The sequence below is a fragment of the Tenrec ecaudatus genome, chromosome 16 (assembly GCF_050624435.1).
Source record: "Tenrec ecaudatus isolate mTenEca1 chromosome 16, mTenEca1.hap1, whole genome shotgun sequence".
Lineage (NCBI taxonomy): Eukaryota > Metazoa > Chordata > Mammalia > Afrosoricida > Tenrecidae > Tenrec > Tenrec ecaudatus.
Window position 1 is genome coordinate 38,850,060 of NC_134545.1, and position 25,456 is coordinate 38,875,515.

General features: G+C 41.1%; 1 pseudogene; it reads left to right on the top strand.

The window, feature by feature from the left end:
- The first annotated feature begins 115 nt into the window (after positions 1-115).
- On the top strand, positions 116-22,953 carry LOC142428581 (cyclin-dependent kinase 4-like; annotated as a pseudogene).
- The last annotated feature ends 2,503 nt before the right edge of the window (positions 22,954-25,456 follow it).

Sequence of the window (25,456 nt, forward strand, 5' to 3'; positions counted from 1 at the left end):
ACTCAAGCCGGGCTGCTGTGACTGCTCCTAGTCAGTGGATTTCTCAGAAGCATGGAACCGACTAACATTTCTGAGTTCCTCCTACCTAGGCCTTTATATGTTGTGGGTGTGCGCCATGGAGAAGTTCTGGCTCACCGCAGCTCCGTGGGTAAAGTCCTGTGACATCTTCACAGCTGCTGCTGCGTTTGAGTCCACTTTTACAGCCGTCTTCCAGAGGCCCTTCCTGTTTCTTCTGATGCTCTTCTTCAATGAGCAGGGTGCCCTTTTCCAGGGGTGGGTCCCTCCTGAGGACATGTCTGAAGAATATAAGGGAAGTTTTTGTTTGTTCTGGAATTCCATAGTCTGTTAAACATTCTTCGAAAACACCACAATTCAAAGCTGTCAGCCCTGCGCCAGCCCTGGTTCCTCATGGTCCCACTTTCCCAGGCGTACGAGGGGACTGAACAAATCCCAGCGTGAGTCAGGTGCACCTTAGTTCGCAAAGCAACATCCTTGCTCTTTGATACATTGTATGGGCTGACTTAATCCTCTAAATAATTCATAGAAATACATTTTGATAGCCACATTTTATAAATGAGACATGAGATTGCGCGGCTTGAGGAGTCCGGAACAGTTGAGTGTCCTTTGGCAGTTTCTGTCCTCCCGGAGCCTCATTCTGCACATACAAAACAAGTAGCTATCTAATCGACAGCTGGAGAAGCAAAGAGAAGTGAGGTCACACTCAGGAATCAAGCGCAGGAAGGCACTCGATAAACAACAGCTTGGGCGAAGTGAAGCAGCGAAAAGATACAACTTTTTCATGGTTCCTTCAACGCGTTCAGAGATTTAGAACAATTGGTGCTGTCAGTCGCACAGTAGAACGTACATGTAGAATTAAAAAAGGTTTTGTTCTTAAACAGGATGAGCATGCAGAAAAAAAGTGTCTGAGGGGAGAAAATAGATGTGAAATATGTCTTTCAATAACAGTCTGATTGTTTTCCTAACAGATTCTACCAGTGCATTCAACATAAGATGAGCATGTGTCCTTGGGTCTTCTGCTTGTTTGTCTTTATTGTTTTCAATGGTCCTCATAGAATAATTTTCAAATGTGTAAAAACCCCATTAAATGTAAAACACTGAATTCTTTATTAGAAAGTCATGGAAACTATATCATTAGCTTTACTTGCTATTTAGAAATTGAGTAAGGAAGCACTTTTAAATATCTAGAAAACCAAATTCATGACCTCAGAAAAGGCAATAATTGTGTAAATTAAAATGCTTTCCCCCACTCCAGTCGGTACCTTAATCTTCGGGTGTAACTGCTGTTTGCAATATGAGTAACCTGAAGGAAGAATCACACATCATTTTACCTTAGTGCCAGCAAACTCTCTCCAGTTGGCAGCTATTAATTTCTAGTCAAATTATCCTGGAATAGGGTCACAGAGAACTGATGGTTTTATTTTACATTCTAGGCAGTGCTGTGTCCCCACTGAAAGCAGTACTTTGTAAAGAAACTGCAGCCAAACATGCTGCGTGTCCTCTCGGGAAATCGTAGCCAGCTCATTTCCTGTACGGACCCCTCGCCTGCTCTCACTTCCCCCGAACGACAGTAAAATCATCACCGCTTTGTTTAGATATTTGTGGCAAGGAGTGAAATGTTGTATTCTTATTGTTTTGAATCACTGTGACCTCGGGTACAAAAGAAGAATGTCATCGCCAGGCCTGTGCCATCTCCACCATCATCGCTAGCTTTGAGTCAATTGGGGCAGCCACTGTGCCCGTCTATCTTGTTGAAGGTCTCCCTTTATTCAGTGACCTTCTACTTAGCATGGCATCAAGGAAGTGGTCCCTCCTACTGTCATACTCATAGGACCTGGGAAGAATTCTCGCTGAAAGTGCAACCAGAATGCTCCTGCCGAGCATACTCTGCGCTTCTTTCAGGACAGGGGTAGTCCTTATTTTGGTATGCAATATTCATTGCCAACACCAGAGTTCCTTATTTCCCTCACTGGTGGTTCCACATTCATGAGTATTTTATGCAATTGACAGTACCCTGGGTCGAGTCAGGTGGCCCTTAATCCTCAAAAAGGCATCTTGGCTCCTTATCGCTTTCAAAGGCCTTTTGCAATTGATTAACTCAATGCAATATGTTGTTTGCGTTCTTGACTGGTTCCCAATAAAATGAAATCCTTCACAGCTTCAATAGTTTCTTCATTTAGCATGTATCATGATGTTTATTGGTCCAGTTGTGAGAGCATGGGCTTTCTTTATGTTGAGGTACATCTCTTACTGAAGACTGCAGTCTTTGAGCTTCATCAAGGTGCTTGAAATCCTTTCTGCTTCAGCATGTAATGTGGCATCACCTGCGTATTTCAGATTATTAATTAGTTTCCTTCCAGTCCTGATATGGCCTTCTTCTTATAGCTCAATTTCTGAAATAATTTGCTCAGTTTATAGATAGATTAATTACAGTGAAATTACGCAACCCTGACCCACACCTCTCTTAATTGCAACCATACAGTGTCATCTTGTCCCATTGGTCTGTGTCCAGGGCATACATGAGTGAGAGGTCAACATTGAGACACTGACGGAGATAGGATTGGGACAAAGAATGTGAGGTTAAGAGCGGCTTTATTAGGGCAGGGAAAGAGCTGCCAGGCTGGAAGGGAGAGCAGAGAAAGGGACAGGAGCATCTTGAGCTCCTGGGAGGTTCCAAGACCCAACGAGTTGGTTCAGGGAAATCACAGCTTGTCGGTGAGGCCGTGGGAGATATACATGCAGGGCTCGAGATAGGGAGGTAGACGTTGACAAAAAGAAGAGAGATTTTTTTCCTTGCAGCTGCAGGTCCTTGAGTCAAGATGCGATCCATGGGAAGTGCCTTTATTGTTTACCGACCCACCTACTCCCTGGAGTGTTGGGACAGGGGCTGCACAACCTTGGTGGAGAGACAAGCTCCTTGGAATGTTGGGGCAGAAGATGCATACTTCAATAGGTCATTTATCCTCCTGAGAGGCTGGCAATGGGGGCCTTGAATTTCTATCCTCCTGAGGAGCTGGAGGCAGCTGCCTAATCTGGACCCGGCCCAAACAATGAGCACAATTAAGTGTCTGGAATTCCTACCTTTCACAATGTTATGCATAATTCGTTATAATCCACAGTCAAATGCCTTTGCAAATGCCTTCACTGGTATTAAAATACAGGTAAGCATCTTTCTGGGATTCTCTTCTATCATGACATGATAATGATATCCCTAGCATTTCTGGCAGTATCTCCTTGTTGTATTTACTACAATCATTTTCAATTATTTTCAGCAAAATTTTACTTGTGTGTGGTATTAATGATACTGCTTGATAATTTCAACTACACAATTAAGGATCTCTTCCAGTTCCTCAGCCAGGTTGCTGTCATTGAAATGTCTTGGCAAATAATGCAGTGTTGCAACATTCAAAAAACATCTCAATTGATATTCTGTCAATTTCTGGAAAAGCTTGCTGCTCGCCATTGCTTGGGCTTCGTCCTTCAATACCATCAGTTCATGATCATATGCTACCTCCTAAAATGGCTGACTGTATGATAAATAATTTTGGTACCATCTTTGGATTTTTCTCTTCTTTTTATGCTTTCTATATCACTCAATGTTTTGTCCACAGAATCCTTAAAAATTGCAAGATGAGCCAGTCAGTTTTCAGGGTAGCAATGATGAAACATACAACTTTCCTCTACTTCTTAAATTTCTTCCTCCACCCATTATCATGATCCCAATTCTACCGTATAAATCTGGCTAGACCATAGGATGTACACTGGTACTGGAAACATAGGGAATCCAGGACAGATGATCCTTTCTGGACCAGTGGTGAGGGTGGCGATACCTGGAGGGTGGAGGGAAGGTTGGGTAGAATGGAGGAGCTGATTACAAGGATCTACATATAACCTCCTCCCTGAGGGACGGACAACAGAAAAGTGGGTGAAGGGAGACATCGGACAGTGTAAGATATGACAAAATAATAGTAATTTATAAATTATCAAGTGTTCATGAGGGAGGGGGGAGTAGGGAAGGAGGGGAGAAAATGACGAGCTGATATTAAGGGCTCAAGTAGAAAGCAAATGCTTTGAGAATGATGATGGCAAAAAATGGACAAATGTGCTTGACACAATGGATGGATGTATGGATTGTGATAAGAGTTATATGAGTCCCTAATAAAATGATTTTTTTAATTGCAACTGAAGGCTTCTTCTTCTTTCAATTCTTTTCAGATATGTCAAGTGTGGTGTGTTCATTTGTTCATTTTATAATACTTTTCCTTATCAGCCACCATTTGAAATCTTCTGTTTAGCTCTTTTGGTATCAGCTGGTATCAGCTCTTTTGCTTCATCATTTCTTACATTTGCTTTAGCTCTTCTATGTTTAAGAGTTCTTCTGACATTCATTTTAGCCCTTTCTTTTTAATGAAATTTTTAATTTCCTCGTGTGCAATGTCCTTGATGCCATCTGAAAATTCTTATTGCTTTTTTCACTAGTGTTCAATTAGTATCAAATCTATGCTTGAGATAGTCTCTCATTTCAGGTGGGAGCTACTCAAAGTTGTACTTTGGCTCTCATGACTTGTTTTAATTTTCTTCAGCTTTGACTCAAATTTCCATAGGAAAGTGGGTGGTCCTATATGCCTGATGGCATTGATTTTTCCATTGTCTCTTTCCTCAGAGGAAGTCAGTTTGATTCCTATGCGTTTCATGCAACGAGGGCCCTTTGTGTAGTTGTCAGTGTTATTAAAAAGGTCATTTTCCAATGAATAAATTATTGATTTTGTAAAAGTCTATTATATGATTTTTTGCATCAGTTCTACCATGAAATTAATATTTTCCTACTTCTAATCATTCTGTGTTTCCAGATTTTGCATTCTAATCACCAGTAAAGATCAATGCATCGCCATTGCATATTTGCCCAATTTTAAATTGTGCAAATTGTTAAACATTTTAAATTTCTTCATCTTTGGCCTTAGTAGTTGGTTTATAATTTTTGTAACTGTCATAATAACTCATCTTTCTTGTAGATGAAGGAATATTATCCTAACACTGACAGCATTGTACTTCAGGATAAATTCTGAAATGTTCTTTCTGACAGTGCATGGTTGCCATCCCTCTTCAATTCGTCATGTTTGCATAGTAGTCAGCTAAAAGGGACTGGCATATGACAATTTGAATCAGACAATCACCTGACCTACTGTGCATCCAAGTGTATCTTTCATTTTTTACTATTTCCGATTTTTCTAGATTCATAGTTTGTCCATTCCACACTCTAATCACTAATGAAAGTTTGCAAATTTTTCTTCTCATCAGCAAATGTAGGTCCTGAAAGCTTGACGGCATCTATGTTTTTGTTGTTGACTCTACTTTGAAGAGGCAGTTCTTCTTTCCTATTTGGAGTGCCTTCCAACCAAAAGGACTCTTCTTTCAGCACAGTGTAAGCTATGTCAGACTGTGATTCAGAAGGTTTTCACTGGGCTAGTTTTCAGAAGTGAAGCTTCTTCCCAGTTTTGCTTAGTGTGGAAGCTCCACTGCAACCTGTCCACTATGGGCATTTGCTGGCAGGTGAAATATCAGTGGCCTGGCATCCAGGATCATAGTAACATGCAAGTCATGTTATAAGACACAAACTGACAGACAAAGGCTGGGAGTGAGATGTATAAAAAATTGAACTTAGCTAAAATTACATGTCTGGTTATATGTCTGCACCAGGAACTTAGGCTGTAACTCTTTTTCTTCGCTCTTCAGTCCGCCGTGTGCTATCGTCTGGGCACTGTAGCATATGGAGATGCATAAGGAGCTCTGACTATACAGTGACAACAGTGCTGTGCTCCCCAACAAAAGGTCAGTGGTGGGAAGCCAGGAATGACTAAAGAGTTTTGTTAGCGAAAGGCATTTTTTCCTCAGTTCCAGATAGTTGATCCTTGTAATATGGGATATATCATGGTTGAATTAATAACGTTAGTCAACTAATAGGCAATTCTTTCACTTGACTCACAGAAAATTTAGCCAAATTCCGTTTTATCCTGTGGCCTGTGTACAATGCCAAGCAATTCTTTTTAGATTTTGCAAAAATTGTGGTGCTCATTCATGTGCACAAATTAGATTAAGTATAAGAAGCTTGTTGGAATTTAATAGCTGCAGGATGAATTTAAAGAGCACCACAGTATAACGGAAACAGCATGATGTTTGCATTCTGAAGACCTAGTATCCATGTGGCCATGCAGCAAAGTGTGTTGCTTTGTCCTGCGTTTGGATCCTGGAGCCACCAGCAGCCTGCCTTCTGGCTTGTGCCAGCCTTGGATTTATTCACTTTTGCCAGTCACAAACCTGACCTGCTGACCTTGAATCTGTCTGAATCTGCAGCCTGTGGTGCTCCTGCTGATACTTGGTTTATCAGCTGTTGAAGCTATGTGAGTTAGGAGAAGCCTCCAACTTAACATCTGACTTGAAACTAACTTGGGCTTACCCATTTCTGCGGCTAAGTGAACCATGTGCCTGATGTAAAGTTATGCCTACATACACATGCAGAAACATCTCTAGTTTGCTTCTCTAGAGAACGTCACCTGACACATGGACTACAAAGCACCAACATATCATGATAATTTTAGCAACTTTATTGAGACATAATTTGAATACTAGTCTAAAAGTATGTATTTCCATGGTTTTTAGTATATTGACAGTTTTGAGCAACAATCTCCATAATCTAAATTTAGAACATCCTCAACTCCCTAAAAAGTAGCCCACACCAATTAGCAGTTACTCTCAATGTCCCCTTCTTTTCCCACTTCCATTTGCAAACACAACCTAATTAATTTTTATTGCTATTGATTCAGCTATTCTGGATATTTTGTATAAACATAATTAGATAATATGTAGTCTTTGGGATTGCTTTCTTTCCATTAGGATAATGCTTTGAAAAATCATCCATACTCTATTTTATGTCAGTGTTTAATTTCTTTTAATTGTCAAAAGAAACTTCACTGTATGGCTTACCATTACGTACATAGACTCTCAATTCAAGAACCCACCCAGTATAATATTGCTAATCATGCATTTTTTTGACCAAGTTTATTTTAGCACTCAGTGACCCTGGCTGAATGGTACAGACCACCTGGATTTTAGATTTTGTCTTTCAAGGTGGACAGCACTTTTCATAATCCACATCAGAATTATGTGATTTGAAAACCCCACTATGGGACAGGACTTTACCTTAAACATAACTCTTGCAAAGAAAGGAACGTAAACACTCCATTGGAGTTAAAGCTGAAACACCCCAGTGTGAGAAGCAGCAGAACCCTGCAGCCTGAAGTAGGACATTTGGATGCTCGTGGACGTTGGCTCAAATCTCTGGCTTTTGAGGTTTCCCATTAATTGGCAACTGAAGACTGCCATGTACTGGCCAATTTCACCCCACCTTGTCTTCTGTGACATGTGTTAGTCCTGCAGACGTGATTTTCCATTTGTGAATCAATGTGGCTGAAATTGTTGCCCTGTGTCTAGCCCTCATTTTTTTCTTAAGCAGCTTTAAATTACTGAAGTTTATATCCTGTACAAGTGAACATCCCATGTATTTAAGTGTAAAAAGCATTCCCACATATGTATATTTTTCCTTTAAAGTTTGTGCCATTGCCTAGATAAATTATGCTATTATGAGAATTACCCAATGTCTCATGCAGGTTACTTAAATTATTTCACAGATGGTGATGATTTTGCCTCTAGAGTGGGAACTAGGGTTAGAAATGTAAACATTAGATACACAAATGGATTTTGAACTCACAATCATAAGCATTAATCAAAGGACAAATAGTTTTGATGATGTGGCCCTTTCTCAATACTTGCCTCATGAAGAGCACACTGAAGACAGTGGTGCCATAGCAAATGGTAATGAAGAAATCAGATGGTGCCCAGCTATCAGAAAGAAAAGAGTCTTGGATCTTAAAGGCTTGTCATAAAACAAGCAGCCATTTAAATGAGGAGATGCTCTGTTCACAGTGAAGGCACACACCAGCCCATGTAATCCAAGGATTGTAAATAATAAAATTCAAGTTCAGAAGAGAAGATTGTACTAGAGCTTAACATCTGAGCACGTGGTTTGTGCAAGATGGTGGATAAAAATTAAAGATTAAAAGGTATTTTCAGAGCCTACACAGAATTAGACCTCCATAGAATTCCCTTGGAAAATTGACCAGCTATATAAATACTCTTCTGCTCAGAGTGCATTGGAGAGTAGACTACTTCAGTACTAGTTAAGTTAAATTTGAATATATTATCATTTGTTTTCCCTTAGACTATTTTAATAGGTTCTAGTTTCTATTAACTTCTGCTTTCTCTTGAATTGAGGTTTTTCTGTGTTGCACTTTGTTGTCATTATCAATTTCTTATGTATGATTTTCTCTATATGAAATATAAGATAGGTAAATCGATAGAGACAGTAAATACATTTATAGTTCTTTAGGGTTATAGCAGAGGAAACAGGGTGGTAACACCGAGCTAACAACAAGGGACACAAGAATGATGAAAATGTTCTAAAACTGATTATGGTGATAATTGAACAATCTTTGGAAAATATATTAAATCATTAGATTGTATGGTACATGATTGATATGTTAACTAATCTGTTAAAAATACGCAGTTGTACAGATACGTTGTTGTTGTTAGGTGACATCAAGTCAGTTCTGACATACTGCGACCCTCTGTGCCATTCTCACAATGGCTGCTGTGTTCGGCCCATTACTGCTGCCACTCTGTCCCCTCTGGCACGCTCCTTCTCCTGACCACTGGTCCAAGGTATGTCAGACGGTCACCCTTACCTCTAAGTAGCACTCTGGTCCCATTTCTTCCGAGACAGATTTGCTTTCCCTTTCAGCAGCCCATGGTGCTTCCAGTATTCTTCTTTGGCATCACAATTAACATGTATCAATTCTTCTTTGGTCTTCCATCTTCAGGGTCCAATTTCACATGCACAAGGCAATTCAAAATACCATGGCTTGAGTCAGCCACACCTTAGTCCTCAAAATGACATCCTTTCCAATACCCTAAAGAAGCCTTCTGCAGCGGATTTACCCAGTGCAATGCGTCCTTTGACCCCCTGACTGCTGCTTCCGTGAGCTTGATTGTGGACCTAAGCAAGACAAAATTCTTGGCAACTTCACTATTTTCTCCATTTATCATGACGTTACCTACTGGTGCGGTTGTGAGGATTTTGCTGTTCTTTGTATTGAGTTGTAATTCAGAAAGAAAATTGCATATTCGTCAGCAAGTGCCACAGATCCTCCTCACTTTCAGCAAACAAGGTTGTGTCATCTGCACATCTCAGGTTGTTAGTAAGCCTCCCTCCAAGCCTGACGCTGCACGTTTTCTCATGTAATCCAGCGTCTCTGATGATTTGCTCAGTAGACAGATCGAATACATATGGACATATGGTGATAGGATGCAACCCTGATGTCCACCTTTCCTGATTTAAACCACACAGCATGCCCTTATTCTATTTGCACAACTGCCTCTGGATCCATGTACAAGTTCTGCATAAACATAAGACGTGTTCTGGAATGCCCATTGTTCCCAAGGCTCTCCATAGTTTTTTTGTGATACACTCAATGAAACACAAGTAATCTTTTTTCTGATATTCTCTGCTTTTAGACAAGACACAACTGACATAAGCAAAGATATCCCTTGATCAATATACTCTTCTGAATTGTTGGATCATCTTCAGCAACATTTTACTTCATGTGATATTAATGATATTATCTATAATTTGAGTATTCTGCTTGGTCACCTTGTTTTGGAGTGGATACAAATGTGGCTCTCTTCCATTCAGTTGTCCAGGTAGCTGTCTTCCATAGACCAATGAATGCTTCCAATACTGCATAAGCTTGTTTAAGCATTTCAACTGATATTCCATCATCTCCTGGATCCTTCTTTGGGGCTAATACCTTCAGTGCAACTTGGACTTCTTCCTTCAGTACTGCTGGTTCTTGCTCGTATGTTGCCTCCTGAAGCAGTTGATGATGACTAGTTCTTTTTGGTACAGGGACTCTGTATATTCTTTCTTTTGATGCCTCCTGTTTAAGACAATATTTTTTCCAAAGAATTCTTCAATATTGCAACTTGAGGCTTTAATTTTTTTCTTTAGTTCTTTCAGTTTGATATGCTGAGTGCATTATTCCTTTAGATTTTATAACCCCAGGTCTTTTCACATTGCATTATAATATTTTACTTTGTCTTCTCAAGCTGCCTTTCAAATTTTCTGTTGGGCCCTTTGGTTTTAATATTTCTTCCATGTGCCTTAGCTACACTGTGATTAAGAACAAGTCTTAGAGTCTCTTCTGACACCCACATAGACACCCTCTTCTGACACCCTCTTTCCTACCTTTTTAATGACCTTTGCTTTCTTCATGAATGATGTTCTCGATGTCTTCCCACAGCTCATCAGGTCTTCTGTCATTATTGCTCAATGCCAAACCTATAATTGAGATGTGCTAAAAGTTCAGGTGGAGTGAACTCAAGATCCTATTTGGGGTGTCATGGACTCAATTTTCTTCAACTTCAACCTGAACTTAAATATGAGCAATTGATGGTCTTTTCCAATAATCAGTCCCTGGCCTCATGTTAGCTGCTGATATTGAGGTTCTCTATAGTCTTTTCCCACAGATACAGTCAACTAGATTTCTGTGTGTTCCATCTAGAGAAGTCCATGTGTAGAGTCACCATTTGTGTTGTTGAAAAAAGTATATGCTATTAAGAAGCCATTGGTCATATAAGACTCTATCACCTGATCTTTAGTTTCATTTTTTCACAAAACTCATATTTTTCCAATTATTTCTTTTTCTTTGTTTCCAACTTTTACATTCCAATCACCAATAATTATGAATGCATCTTAGTTCCATTTCAGAATGATGTTGATAAAATTCTTCAATGTCTTTATCATTAGTTTTTGTGATCGCTGCATACATTTGAATAATAGTATTTATTGGATTTACTTGCCTGCAGATAAATATTACCCTATCACAGACAGCATTGCACTTCAAGATAGATCTTAAAATATCCTTTTTGATGATGAATGAGACACTATGCCTCTTGAATCTCTCATTTCCAGCATTGTAAACTATATGATTTTCTGATTCAATAAGGCCAGTATCAGTTAATTTCAGCTCACTAATACCTAGCAAATCCATCCTTAGAAGTTCTATTTCATTTTAGACAAATTCCAGTTTTCCTAGATTCATACTTGTTACATTTCATCTTCCAATTATTCTTGGTGTTTGCAAGTGTTTCTTCTCCTTTTCAGCGGCGCCTCATCAGCAAAGGAAGGTCACAAAAGCTTTACTCCAGCTGCATCACTGTGGTCCATTCTGCTCTGAGAAGGCAGTCTTCCCCAAGTACTTCAGCTATAATGTGAGGGCCGTGCCCTCTGACCTGGGAGACTCTTTCTCTGGAACTGTCTCTGACCATGTTCTGTTGATGTTAATGGGTTTTCCGTATGTGACAGTGCTGTGCTTCAATATATAAGGTATTCAGTGGTTCACTCCACAGAAGCGGACAGCATCTTCTTTCTTGATAGTCTGTGCTTAGTCAGGAAGCTCTGCTGAACTCTGTTTATTGTAGGTGACCTTGTTGGTTTTTGAAATACCACTGGCATGGCTTCAAGAATCACAGCAACACAGAACCACAACAGTAGGACAAACTGACGGACAGGTGATGGAGAAAAATGTATATGCACATAAAATATCTTCTTGAACTTACACTCTTTGTGGTTCTAAATAAGTTAATGTTTCTGATAGGTTTTGTGTCAACTTGGCTGGAGCAAGATTCCCAGTGGTTTGGTAGTTATGATTTATCATGTGATCTAACACAGTGTAGTTAACTCCATAATGGAATCTACTACGAGCAGCCAGTCTTTGAAACAAGATTAACGTGTTATGCAACATCTTTACTAAGGTCACAGATGGATGTAATGGAAAGGATGTTTCCTAGGGTGTGTGTCCTACGTCCAATATAAATGGGACATTGTGGGAAAGTTTGCTTTGCTTTCTGCTGAATCTGTCTCCTGTATCTGGCTCATCAACCTCTGGTTCTGTGGACTTGAGCCAATTTTCTGCCCTATTGCCTACTGATCCTGGGAGTATTCTGGGCCCCGTCATCTGACCTGCTGACTGTGAATTAATTTGCTTCTGCAGCCACAAGCCTGATCTACTAATCTTGGATTTGTCTGTCTCAGCAGCCACTCAGAAGACCATCATGTGGTCTTCCTACTGATCTTGGAATTACTATTCCCTGAAGCTACATGAGTCAGGAGAAACCTCTAGCCTAGCGTCTGGTTCACAGACTTGAATCCTGCTTGAACTTGGACATGCTCACGTCTATAATTGTTAGGCATTTTCTTAATATAAATACCTTTATAAGTGTCACCAGGTTTGCTTGCCTAGTGAACCCGACCTACACCAATGTTTAACAGATTAAGATTAGAAGACTTTATATTTGGGATTTCTTAATTCTTTGAAAAATCGTCCATAAGTGATTCCTTTTACAGGGATTACAAATGACTAGATATGTTTTAAATAAAGCCATATTATTTTTAAACTTTAAAAATGTCTATCCTTCAACTCTGGGACATTGGCTCCAGGTTTTCTTACTCTAATGTTCAGGGATAGTAGGCATTCAAGCAACATGAAGACTTTAATCAGGGCTTGCACAGATGCATCCGGAAAACGATAGAGGCAGAGATGAATTCAAGCAAATGTGTACTGTTCTTGAAGCCGTAATTTGGTTGAAAGTAGGTTACTTCCAGAATACAAGGTAGAAGAGCTGTTTTAACCTTAGGGGAAAGCAACTTGCTTCCATCTTACCAAGGTGAACCTAACCTATACATTTATCTTTACATAATAAATTCAGTTGCCTCCATTTTAATGTAGCCAGAGTGCATTAAACAGAAGTAAGATACACAGAGTAAAAATCTAATACATTAGATGATTCAAAGATATCTGCATTCTTTTCCAACAGCAAAAACAAATTAATTTGGTTTCTTGCTTTGGCATTTATGAATGCTAATTTAATCACACAAATTTAGACTTCCTGTGAGAGAATTTAAAACCACGTTGTGAACATCATTTTCACATAAGGTTTGTTCCTTTTTCCTGAATTAAGAGGACAAAAAATAAATAAAACTCCATGCCTGTATTAAACCCCAGGCAAAATGAGCACAGCCCTGCCATCTCCTATTAGGTTGATTCAGGACTCTGGGGAAGCAAGTCGCCATCTGGACGAGCGTATGCATGGTCAAAGGGAGGCCGGGAGGGTGTCCTCAAGGAGACCCCAGCTGACGGAGCAGCCACCTGTTACCGAACGAGTGTAGGCACATGAGATGGTATTCATCACAACCCATCTGCTTCTCGTCTCGGGAAAGCGGGTACAGTTGACAATAGGAGAGGACTGGCGCAGGGAGGCTAAGCAGACACGTCCAGAAGCAGACCATGGCTGGACGATAAAGAAAGCAGGTGAGAAGGACAATTCGGAAAAATCCCAAGGGGAGTGGCGGCGGATTGGGAGGAGTGGGAGAGCAGGAAAGCCGTAAGAGCAGCTAACCCCAAATCAAACTCCCTGCCATCGAGGCCGTTCGGACGGGTTTCCAGCACTAAATCTACACGTCAGTAGAAACCTCATCTTACCTCCATGGAGCAGTTGGTGGTTTCAAAGTGATCACCTTGTGGCTAGCAGTCTAACCCATGCCCCAGTGGGCGGAGGGCCAGTGTCGAGGATCGGTCTCACGGCGGCAGAACGGGCTGTTCTACGGACCCATTGAACTCGAGGGCCTGGATCCCGAGATGGTGTCTGTGGCTTCAAGATAGCCAGAGAAGCGTGGAGTAATTCAACTCTGGAGTAAAGCATGAATATAAAATTCAAAGATAATTTTGTAGCCTCAATAACAAATGGTAATAATATCCAATGTTCACTAGCACTGAATAAATACTTTGCAAATGGTAACTAATTCAATCCTCTGTCATAACCCTCTGAACGAGTCCCGGTGGCATAGCGGTTACTTGTTGGGCTGCTCATCCCAAGATCAGCAGTTTGAAACCGCCAACCCCTCCTTGGGTGAAAGACAGACTTTCTACTCCTGTAAAACGTCACAGTGTCAGAGACCCACAGGAGCAGGTCTCCCCTGTCCGGTTGGGTAGCTGTGAGTCAACATCGAGCTGTGGCAGTGAGTTTGCTTTGCATTATAACTCTTTAAAATAGATATTCTTATCAATCCCCACTTGCAGAAGAGTCAGAGTAGGCTCAGTGAGTTTTAGTAACTTATTCTGAGTCGCAGAAGAAGTGGTGAGGTTGGTTCTGCGCGCCTGGCCATGACCAAGCCACTTTCCTTTCCTGCTCCCTCCCCCCTCTGAAGGCAGAAACGGGGGGGCCCTTGGTTAGAGCACCCTGATATTTGGGTTTACACAGACTTGACAGCTTCAGTGATGAAATGTGAAATAATTAGGAAGAGGGCGACAGAAGGAACTTAGGCACAGTAACGTGCTGACAACAGTGACAATGGTGAGACACTTCCCTTAGTGAACTCACAGGCAACAGACATCGAAGAGACAAAAGTAGATTAATGTTGTTGATCCAGAGATCTCATGAGACTACTCCTAGAGATGCTTAGAAATAAATGTTGGAGAAATAAGATGTTTGAGATGGGGACAGGAAGGAACTGAGGCCTCACAGTGGTACAGGTAAATGTCAGCGTGCAGCAAAAGCAGGCGTGAATGTTAATGTGGCCTCATTGCTAGCAGACTGGGGAGGCCTGAGGCCACCTCGTGTGCTATATACACGGGACTACGGGAGAGCAAAAGGAGAGCAACAAAGCGTCCCCTTCAATCATGTCAAGCACAGCTGCCAATACGTTTTGCTAGGATAGTTTGTAATCTTCCAATGCCTTTTGGATCCAGGTTTAATTTTATAAATATTAACATAAATATTGAACTTTAAACATACCAGTATATTCAGGGGGCTTAGCCTTTTTGCTACGGATCATGCTCACCATGTGCCAAGTTGTCTACCTTTTTCTGCATTAGAACTGACATTTGTGAACCATGCTTGTTCTCCAGACACGGTTCGATTCAAGCCCTAAGAAGTTGGACCGTGGCCTTTTATGTGTCCCAAAGAGGTTGTTCTTCCTAGGCTTCCTGAGTAAAGTAAGATTCCAATGAGGATCAGGTGACACCAGGGGTAAAAACAGAATAACACTTTCGATCTAAGTTAATATGACTGAGTCATAGGTAACATCCCTGCTCTCCTCATCTTTTTTGGTCATCAGCTGTACCAGGAGATCCTGGGGAGAGGGGCTATAAAAGAGTCTCAAAGGACGAAGTATGAGCAGATGTCCAAGAGAACGATAAAGTAGCACGGAAAGTAAAATGTAGAGATTTATTGACGCATTTTAGCGAGCTGTAATAGAAAATGTGGAAGACCTTAGAGTACTACACTAAAAGAGAAAAGGTAAAAAGTCTTATTTTCATTCAGTTGTGTTCAGTAAATCATGTAGTTTCCATTGCTTTCAACAAGTTCAGTTCCTATAAGTTATTAGTTGTCAAGTGTAATTCATTGCATGCAAAAAAATGTTTTCCTTTACATGTGTAGAAAAATATGTCACATGTATGTAATGTTGTATTATAGTATAGCATATAATCCTATATTTTAAAGTAAAGTTATTTTATAAAAGTAATATAGTTGCTTTGTGTTTATATTTTTATCTTCATTTGAAAGGTTAACAGACTAATTCTATCAACAATCAAACAATGAAATTACATAGGGAAAAAGAATAATATGGAGAGACATCTCATGTTCTTCTAGCTTTAAAGGTAGAGGATATGATTTGAGTGGGAAAAAAATCAACTCTTTTTGTACCTGCTGCAAAAGTATAAAGAAAAAGTTGTAGAATATTATTTATCTGCTAATAGGGATTAAATTCATAATATGCATTTGGCACCTAAAATGAGCTAGGTACAGCGAAGCTACAAAGAGTAGACAATTACCTGCTATATAATTCATGAAGAAACATATATATATATATATATATATATATATATAACTAAAATACAAGAAAAAATAAACAAGATTCAACAGTAGGGATCAAATTGCCTATGAACAAATAAAGCACAAGACAAAATTCAACAAAAAAACAGTGCTTTATTAACACAAAGGAAGCAATAATTAATTCTAATTCAGAGTAGCATCGCTCCACAGCAGCGGCAGCATTTGACCTGAACTGTAAGGAGTGAGCAGAATGCTGATGTGCAGGGCATTGCAGAAAAGCACAGGCTGGGAGAAATGAAGAACAAATATTCCCATGCGGGAACCAGGGCAGTCCATTGATCCAAAAAGTTCCTTTAAAGAATTGTTTGATGATAACAATTTACAGTTATTTTATTAGAATAAAATATTATCTTATGTCCTTATTTTAAAAATTCTGTACATCATAACTTATTTAGTACTCCTAGAAAGAATGAATCTAAATGAAGATTCTGAGTTCAGAATCCTTTGTCTTATACTTTGTACAGCTGTTTTCCATGAATTGGAAAGGGTCAAAGTACCTCAATGTAAGAAACACAGACATTGGAAATACTATTGAAAAGAAAAGTGCATGGGTACATAAGAAATGTGATCCAGATACGAAGAGATAGATATGTATAATTGGGTAAAGTCTATGTCTTTGACTCTGAGATGCTCATCCACATTGCTGGCCAAATTCAACTCCTAATTTGACAGTAAGATGGATAATTAAAACAAAGTGAATGAGAATTGGAAGTAAAGTAATGAACGTAAGCATATACACGCTGACTTTGTGATCCTATTGGGCATCCAGATGAAAATGTTGAATAATTAATTAAAATAGATTAGAGAGTAGGAGATACTCAAATGAAGAGTTTGGGAAGCATCAAGTAAAAGTTGATATTTGTTACTGTCGCTGTTAGGTGCTATTGAGTTGGTTCTGACTCATAGCAGCCTTAACTACAACAGAAAGAAACGCCTCCCTCTTCTGCACCATCCTCACAATTGTTCTTATGTGTGTGCCCATGTTGTGGCCACTGTGTCAATCCATCTCGAGGACCTTCTTCTTTTTCACTGCCGCTCCACTTTGCCATGCAAGATGTCCTTCTCCAGGGACTGGTCTTTCCCGCTAACATGTCCAAAGTTGATAGTTCATGTAATTCCTTAGGGAGAGTGAATTCGGCTGGGTTCTCTAGAGAAGCAAAACCAATGAAGCTTGCATGCATATAGAAAGAGGTTCTTATCAAGAAGTCTCATACCATTGTAGAAGGGCATCAAGTTCAGTTCAGTTCATGAACATGGGCCAGATGTAAGCTAACCTCCAAAGCTGAAAGAGCTAATGAACAAGAAGCAAGATGATGAAACAAGAAGACCACAGACTGGTGGATGCCCAGGTGAATGAATCTGAGATCAGCCAAATGAATCCATGTTTCAAATGAATCTAATGATTGCTCCTTTGATGGGCAGGATTTTTTTAAATAGGAGGTTGATGAAGCAATGCAGGATCCAAATTCAGCAGTAAGAATAAGCTAACTTCCATCCACTGTCAACTTATACTAAGCACAGGCCACATTCTAAGTGAAACTTCCCTGAGCCATATCAAGTCTGTGACCAGATTAAGTGGTTGCACTTACAGCTACTGTCTGAAAGGTCAGCTGTTCAAAACCATAAGCCACACGGGGAGAAAGACAACGCTTTCTACTCCTGTAAAGAGTTACACTCTCAGAAACTCCCAGGAGAAGTTCTATCTTGTTCTATAGGGTTGCTAAAAGCCTGCATCCACTCCATGGAAGTGAGTTGGGCTTTTAATTTTATTCTCCCCACAGCTGCTTAAGTGCTTTGTCAAAAATTGAATCGTGGAATTGACCACACTATGTTAGATGGCATCATGGGAGAATCCTGTCCTACTCAACTTGACATAAACCTAACTAGCACAGAGACTACATAAGAGAAAATGACTACAGACAAATCCCAGGAAGCACAGAGTGGAGGAGTTAATAGGGAAAAAGTCAGAGGCAGCAATAGCTAACGGTGACTCAGGGGTGGGTGGTGCCGTCTAACTATAAGCAAAGAGAAGAGGACATAAGCTGACTGAAAAGGGGAGAGAGTGTGTCAACTATCAAGCAGCAAAGCATAAGAAAAACTGAAATAGGCCAATTGAACTCAACAATTAAGAGGTAATTTCGTTGAGAAATCTGAGTAAAATAGTGAACAAATTCAAGAGTATGTTATTCCAAAAATATGAAAACTAGATAATTATTTATAGCAAATCCTAAAAAAATGGCTTTCATTTACCTCCTTGGACTGCACTGCTAAACCAAAAATAGTAAGTAGCTAAAATGACATCCCCTGACTTCAAACAAGAAAGACGTATCAAAAGCACTGTGGCAATGAACTTAGAAAGTGGGTTCAAAGAGATACATTCAAAAGTATATTGATTGCAGATTGGTTCATAGTTTTAATGGAAGTAAATCAGTAGAAGACTATATAAATAAACTATAGTCTGTTCAACAATAGCATATAGTTGGGAAAATTAATGAACTTGTTCAACACTTATCAACAAAGATATATCACAAAACAGTGTAGATTAAAAAAAGAAATTTCAAATGATTCATATATATGAATGATTTCAAAAATGTCTTCAATGTGTTATCAATATTCATTTTTTCATAAATATAGAGTATGGTGGTAACATTTGAATAAGTACATGAATCTGAGAAAATGCAAGCCTGTAACAATCAGGACAGAAAATCAAACAGATTAAAAATACTATGTTAATCAGGGTATATTCCACAAAATCTAGGGAATGTTTCAAATGAAGAGGATTAAATACAGAGAATTAGCTCATTGATGTTAGTAATCTAAGAGAGGAAAACCAGGCTAAACCAGAGCTTAATAAATACAGAAAAGAGAAGTGGCCATTAACTGAAATAGAGGTCAAATTGGGAGCTGTTAGATAAAGGTAGGGGACAAAAGAAACCCCAGATCTCAAATATCATTGGTAAAGACACATTTATTATTTCTTAAACAGGACAACAAATGAAACAATTCATCCCGATGAAGGAGACCATGAGTGGGAGGTCGTAATGATGCCTAAGGATTTGTAAGAAAATATGAGTGAGCATCAACTTCATGGTAGTGAGCTTGCCTGCTTAAGCAGGACATGGGAGTACAGGGCAAATGGACACAAAAGCATGATTGGCAACACATCAATACATCTGCAGGTGGGAATACAGAAGCAGCAGTAAGACCATGATTGGGAAGCATGCAAAATGCTAGACAGAATTGCTTTTGAGGGCCTCTGACCAGGACGCTCAGAGTATGACTCATGACCATGAGACTCTAGTACCCCATTACACCAAAGACACAGCTAGGAAAGCCCTTGAGGGAAGGCCTTCCCCCTGTTCCTTGGCTAGGGGAGTGTAGGAATTCACTTTCAATGTACCCTGGGAGGAGCCCTGGTAGCTTGGTGGTTATGCCTTGGACTGAGATTTTTCTCAAAACCACCAGCAATTCCTAGGGAGGAAGATAGGACTTTCTATTCTTGTAAACAGATAGTCTTTGGAACTCAAAATGGCAGTTCAACCCTTTCCCTGTATGGTCACTATGAGTCTACACCTACTGGATGGCAGTGAGTTTGATTTTGTGATAATGTACTTTGTCTCAGAGCAAAGATATATACTTTGCTAGTTAAAGGTCAGAAAGAAATTCAATGGCACCTTAATCTCCCTAGAGACTCAGATGGAGTTGGGGCTTTCACTGTAATGGTAGCCTTCTGAAACCCTAGTGCTCAAAATTTAAGCTCTATACACCTACGCTTATACCTCTCTCCATAGCGTTGTTTCCTAGATCATTCCTGTGTTTCCTTTTACCTTCCTCCTGCCCCACCATCATGCTCACCCTTCTTTTTCCTCTTAGTAATTCCTCTCAGCTAGATTGCTGTTGCTCCAAACCCTGCAGGATCTCTATGTCCTTCTCATTGCTGATTTTAATTCCCTAGTTGTTCCCCTCTCTATGGTGTGGTTTGCTCACTGCTCCCTTCCCCTGCCTCCTTCTCTCCCCCACTTAGGCCACCCAAGTCCTTCCTGAACCATCAGTCCTGTTGCTTTCTCCTCGAACTTTCTTCCCATGCCTATCTTATATATGTAGGCAAACCAACAATATCAGAGACCAAACCAAGAGAAAAAAAATTGAATAAAAAGATAAAAGGAAAAAGATAATAGTAATTAGCAAAAAAGAAACCAAAAAAATACATGATTCCAGGTCTGTCTGTTGACCTTTATGACTATTTCCCCTTTGGTCCTGGGGGAATTCCAGGATCTGCCCCTCCTAGCCTGAAGTCTATTTGAGGGGCTCCTAAACAGACTTCGGGCCTCTGCTCAAGTCCTCCCTCAATACGAGAACACTTTGTTCTAACAACCTGGCACCCTGTGATGCTCACTCTCCCAGCGCAATCACTGAAAACAAAATGCGTGCGTAAGCAAATGTGGCGAAGAAAGGAGACCCAAACCCATCTGTAGACAATGGGACATGCCCTTACAGAGGGTCACAAGGAAGGGATGCGGCAACCAGGGCGCAGTATAGCACCCATGAAACACACAATATTCCTCCGGTTCCTTGAGCCTTCCTCACCCCCCACTATCATGACCCCAGTCCTTCCTTTCACTGCAGCCTAGACCAGAGTATGTGCACAAGTACAGATGAGAGGTAAAAGCTCAGAACAAAAGGAATCCAGTAACAGAAATGAGAGTAGCAATACCAGGATGGTAGAGAGAAGGCAGGGAAAGCAGGGAAGGAAGGGGGAACCAGTTGCAATGATCAACACATAGACACACACGAGGGGGACTGTGGTAGTTACATAATCTGGTGTCAAGGGGTGGAGTCTAGCCTGTCAATCAGGCAGTAGCTTGATGACCTCATTTGGAGATGCTAAGGAGATAAATAGTTCACTGGTGGCGGTGGCGGGACTCATGCTCACTCCCTGTGAGACCTTTCTGAGAAGCCGCATGGACCTACCCTGATGCAACCAGAACCCTGGGAGCTGCAGAAGCCACATGGAGACCCCTGCCAGCGCTAAGATGCTTACAATGCCACTGGATCCACAAGACTTTCTACCCACTGGCCTGTGATCTTCCTGCATTCTATGCCATTGCATGTGTTTTGTGAGTCAGAAGAGGGCATTATAGATTGGTACCAGACATATGGACTAATATTGGGCTTATGGACTTGATGTGGACTGGGCTACAATGTTTCCTCACTGTTCAATTATTCTTGTATATAAAGCTCTTTCCTATATATACATGAGTGTCTATGAATTTGTTTCTCTAGTCTACCCAGACGAACACAGGAACGAACTACAGAAACCATGGGGAAAGGGAGACAGTGGTTGGTGTAAGATATAAAAATAACAATAATGTATAATTTATCAAGGGATCATGAGGGTGGGGTTGGTGAAGAGGAGCCCATACCAAGGGTTCAATAGAAAGTGAATGTTTAGAAAATAATGATGAAAACATATATACAAATATACTTTATATAATTGATGTATGGATTGTTATAAGAGTTGTAAGAGCCCCCCGATAGAATGATCTTTCAATTTAAAATGTTTTAATTAAAACTTTAATATGGAGCAAGTTACAAGGTAAATTTAAGGGGAGTGGCAAATGAAGAGTTCTATTTTGTACATGGTAAGTTTCAATATATGAAACATCAAATTCGAGTTGCCAAATGAAGAAATCGATGTCTGGCATTTGTCCAAGGGCTTACCATGGATAAATGTGGCCATCTCTGTGCATAGATATTAAAGTCAAGACAATGGATAGGATTACTCCTAAGATGTCTAGATGGAGAAAGTAGCCACAGGTAGAGTGCGAGAGCACCCCAAGATTGGGGAAATCTCAGAGGGCATGAGCTATCAAAGAAGTTCATGAAAAGCAGATGAGGGAGTAGGCAGAATATTAAGAACTTGTTATGAAAAAGCAAGGAAAGAAAGTACTGCAAGAAGGAGGAATTAATCAACTGAATACAACTCCCCTTGATGTGATTGAACGATTGAACTGTTCGATTGTATGATATGAGAATTGTGTGCCAATAAAAGTGCTGGGCGCGTGGGAGACTCCTAAGAGGTAAACTGAGATGGAAACAGAGATGTAACCACTGCTTTTTGTGACTTGAGCGGTCGTTTGTGTCAAAGGATTGCTGAGAAGAAAGGCCTGAATGAACAGAACAGAAAGGGATGCACAACTCAGGAGGTAGCTTTGCTTAAGAATAGGCCCCTCACCAGGTTTGCCCTCGGAGAACTTCGAGGGTCTGATGGGGCAGTTTCTCAGAGGCCTTGATGTCCTGCGTGCCAATTGCAACCTGAGGCCGGAGAACATTCTGGTGACAAGTAATGGGACGGTCAAGCCGGCTGCCTTTGGCGTGACCAGAATCTCCAGCTCCCAGATGGCCCTTACACCTGTGGCTGTTACACTCTGGTGCAGGGCTCCCGAAGTCCCTCCGCAAGCTGCATAAGCAACTCCGGTGGCCACAAGCAGTGCTGGCTGATCTCTGCAGAGATGGTTCGTCGGAAGCCTCTCTTCTGTGCACTCTGAAGCTGACCAGCTAGGCAACAATTTTTATCTGTTCGGCTTGCCCCCAGAGGAAGCCTGGCCCGAGACGTATCTCTGCCCCGGGAGCCTTTTCCCCCAAAGGGCCCTGCCCAGAGGAGTCAGTGGTCCCCGAGGTGGAGAGTTCGGAGCACAGCTGCTGCTGGAAATGCTGGTTTTTAACCCACAAAAACGAATCTCTGTCTTCCGGGCCCTGAAGGACCCTTATCTAGATAAGGGAGAAGGATTAGGCATTGGAGTGGCTGGACCGGGACGAAGACCCAGAGATGGAAGAGAACCTACCAATTCCCTTCCTCTGGACACTTGAGTGGAGAGGACCGCGCCCCCTCCTCACTGAGGAGGCATGCTGTGCCTTAGCCTCTGCGCTCATCTCTGTGGCTTGTAGCTACCCCTCCCCTCAGCTTTTGACAGAGAATATTTTCCTGCCTTAATGATACACCTCTTCCCCTCCTTTAGAGACATATTCTCCTTTCTACCTCCTCCCCCAATTTTCCTACCCCAGGGGCTCTGCACTGTCTTCCCTTCGCACCTACTTTGATACAGGAAAAAAGCAAACAAACAGGGAAGTATGGTCTCTTAAAAATGAGGGGGGGGGTATGGGGGGGAGAATAGGGCTCCAGCTCCAGCTGTGATTGGAGAGGCAAGGACTGATGAAGAGAGAGTTCTGGTCACGGTTCAAAGAGAGTTAAATTGAAGATGTTGATTCCGTGCATAGTAATTATTTGGGAGCCATTTATTTAGAACGGAAGTAGCATATTCAGAACTGCGTGTTGAACTGGTTCTGGTAGAAACGAGCCTGGAGACGGCAAGCGTGCGCGCAAGAGAGGCAGTTGCCCCAAGCCCTGGCACACTCACGGAGTTCTGGCCGTTGTCAGTGAGCCATTTCTGTGAACGCAGTCTCGCCTTTGCCAAGTAGAACTCTGCAGACCTTGCAGAAGCAAAATGCCAGGCCTTTTCCTCTCCAGATGTATTCCAACCACTGCCCTTTGTTTTGTGGCCAAGCACAGGACCATTTGTGCCACCAAGAAATGGGATATTTCTAGGACAGTTTACTTTTAAAACAAATTCACGTTCTCCGTCATGAGTAGGGACAGAGAAGCAAAAGGACTAGTTCAGGAACCGGGAACTGGAAGCGATGTTTGTACCTCATTGCATGGATAATTTTGTTCAGCGGGATCAGGACAAAGCTCTTCCTTACGATACGGCATTTAACGATGTCCTAAACGCCAACTTTTCCAAAATACTGCACCATGCCATCCCCTCTGAGATGACCCCCTACTCCCCTGGGTGCTCTCCCTCACTATTTCCTGGTGGAAATTTGGTAATCGCTCGCATAGTTCTATGACCCTAATTACACAAATGATGGGAAGTAGCTGGGATATAAGCAAAGGCTATAGAAAAGTTAATTCGTTGTCAATATTTTCAAAAGCAGAAACGTGTGGCTCCCGTGGGGCTGAGTGACTGCGTGGCAGCAAGTGGGCTGTCGGAAGGCACCCCTCGTTCATGCCATGACATTCCCTTCTCTGATCCACATAGAGAGTGGGTATGAGTCAGAATTGACTCGATGGCCATGAGTTTGGTTTGAGACTTTAAATTTTCCTTATAAACTTTGACGTACTCTCTATTATAATCCATGTGTCTCCGAATTCTCTATCACTGGAGATGGTCCACAGAATTGGTGGGCTAGAAATTTAACAGAATTGGGTTTAACTGGGGGCAAATCGAACTTCAAAGTCTTAGGCTAAAATATTGACCGTTCTCTCCCTTTCTTTAGCCTTCATTCTTTTGATCATTTTCTGCTCTCTAAAGTTGTTTTCTAAAAACACTCATTGTAAGTGCTTGCTGCTGGATTTGGATTTCACAGACTCTTTCGGTTGTTGTTTATAGCTGTGTCTTTTGCTTTTTTTTGCGTTATTTCTGTGTCACTGACTAAAATCTCCTAACCTGCTTTATGAGACCCTTCATGATGCATCTGCTGCCTACTGCTTCAGCTTCACCACTTTCCATTACTCTCTACTTTCCTTCCCACACTGACTCCCTCCACTTTCCCACCCGCAATACATCATGCAGAGAGAGAGAGAGATCAATTCCAGAAACAATAAATTATTGCAACTGATAGCAGATTACTACATAACCTACATTTCCCTACATTCTGGTAGGGAAATTTTTTATTGCCGTCCTATTAAAAACTCCCTGCTAAAATTAATTTTTCTTTTAAACAAACAAACAAACAAGCAAAAACTAAGTAACAAATTGTTATGGAGCTGATTATAGTTCATCGGTATCCTGCAGAAAGTTGATGAAACTATAAAGCTTTAGAGGAGCAGACAGCCTCATCTTTCTCCTGTGGGGCAGCTGGTGAGTTAGAACTGCCTACTTTGGGGTTAGTAGCTCAAAACCTCACTCATGGCACTGCAGGGGCTCCTGCTCATCAGCACCTGTACATGCAGTCCCTAGAACACTGGATTATAAACTCAGATGCAATCTACTCTTGTCTCATAACAACCCTATATGGGATTTCTGTACGTCTTTATAAAAGCAGGGAACCTCATTCCCCGCCCCCCCCCCAGTAGCTCATAAGTCTGAATTGCCAACCTTGCAGTTATAGCTACCCGATGTCTAACCACAGCACCACCAGCCCTCTTCTTATGTGGGTATACAACAAAAGACATTGCTGTGTAGGAACGTCTTTATCTTTCTGTCTTCACTGGATAACCAGAACCTTGCAAGCAGCACAAGCAACACAAGTGGCTAAATTAAATAATATCTAAAGTTTAATCCAGGTTGATGGTTTTCACAACTGCATCTCT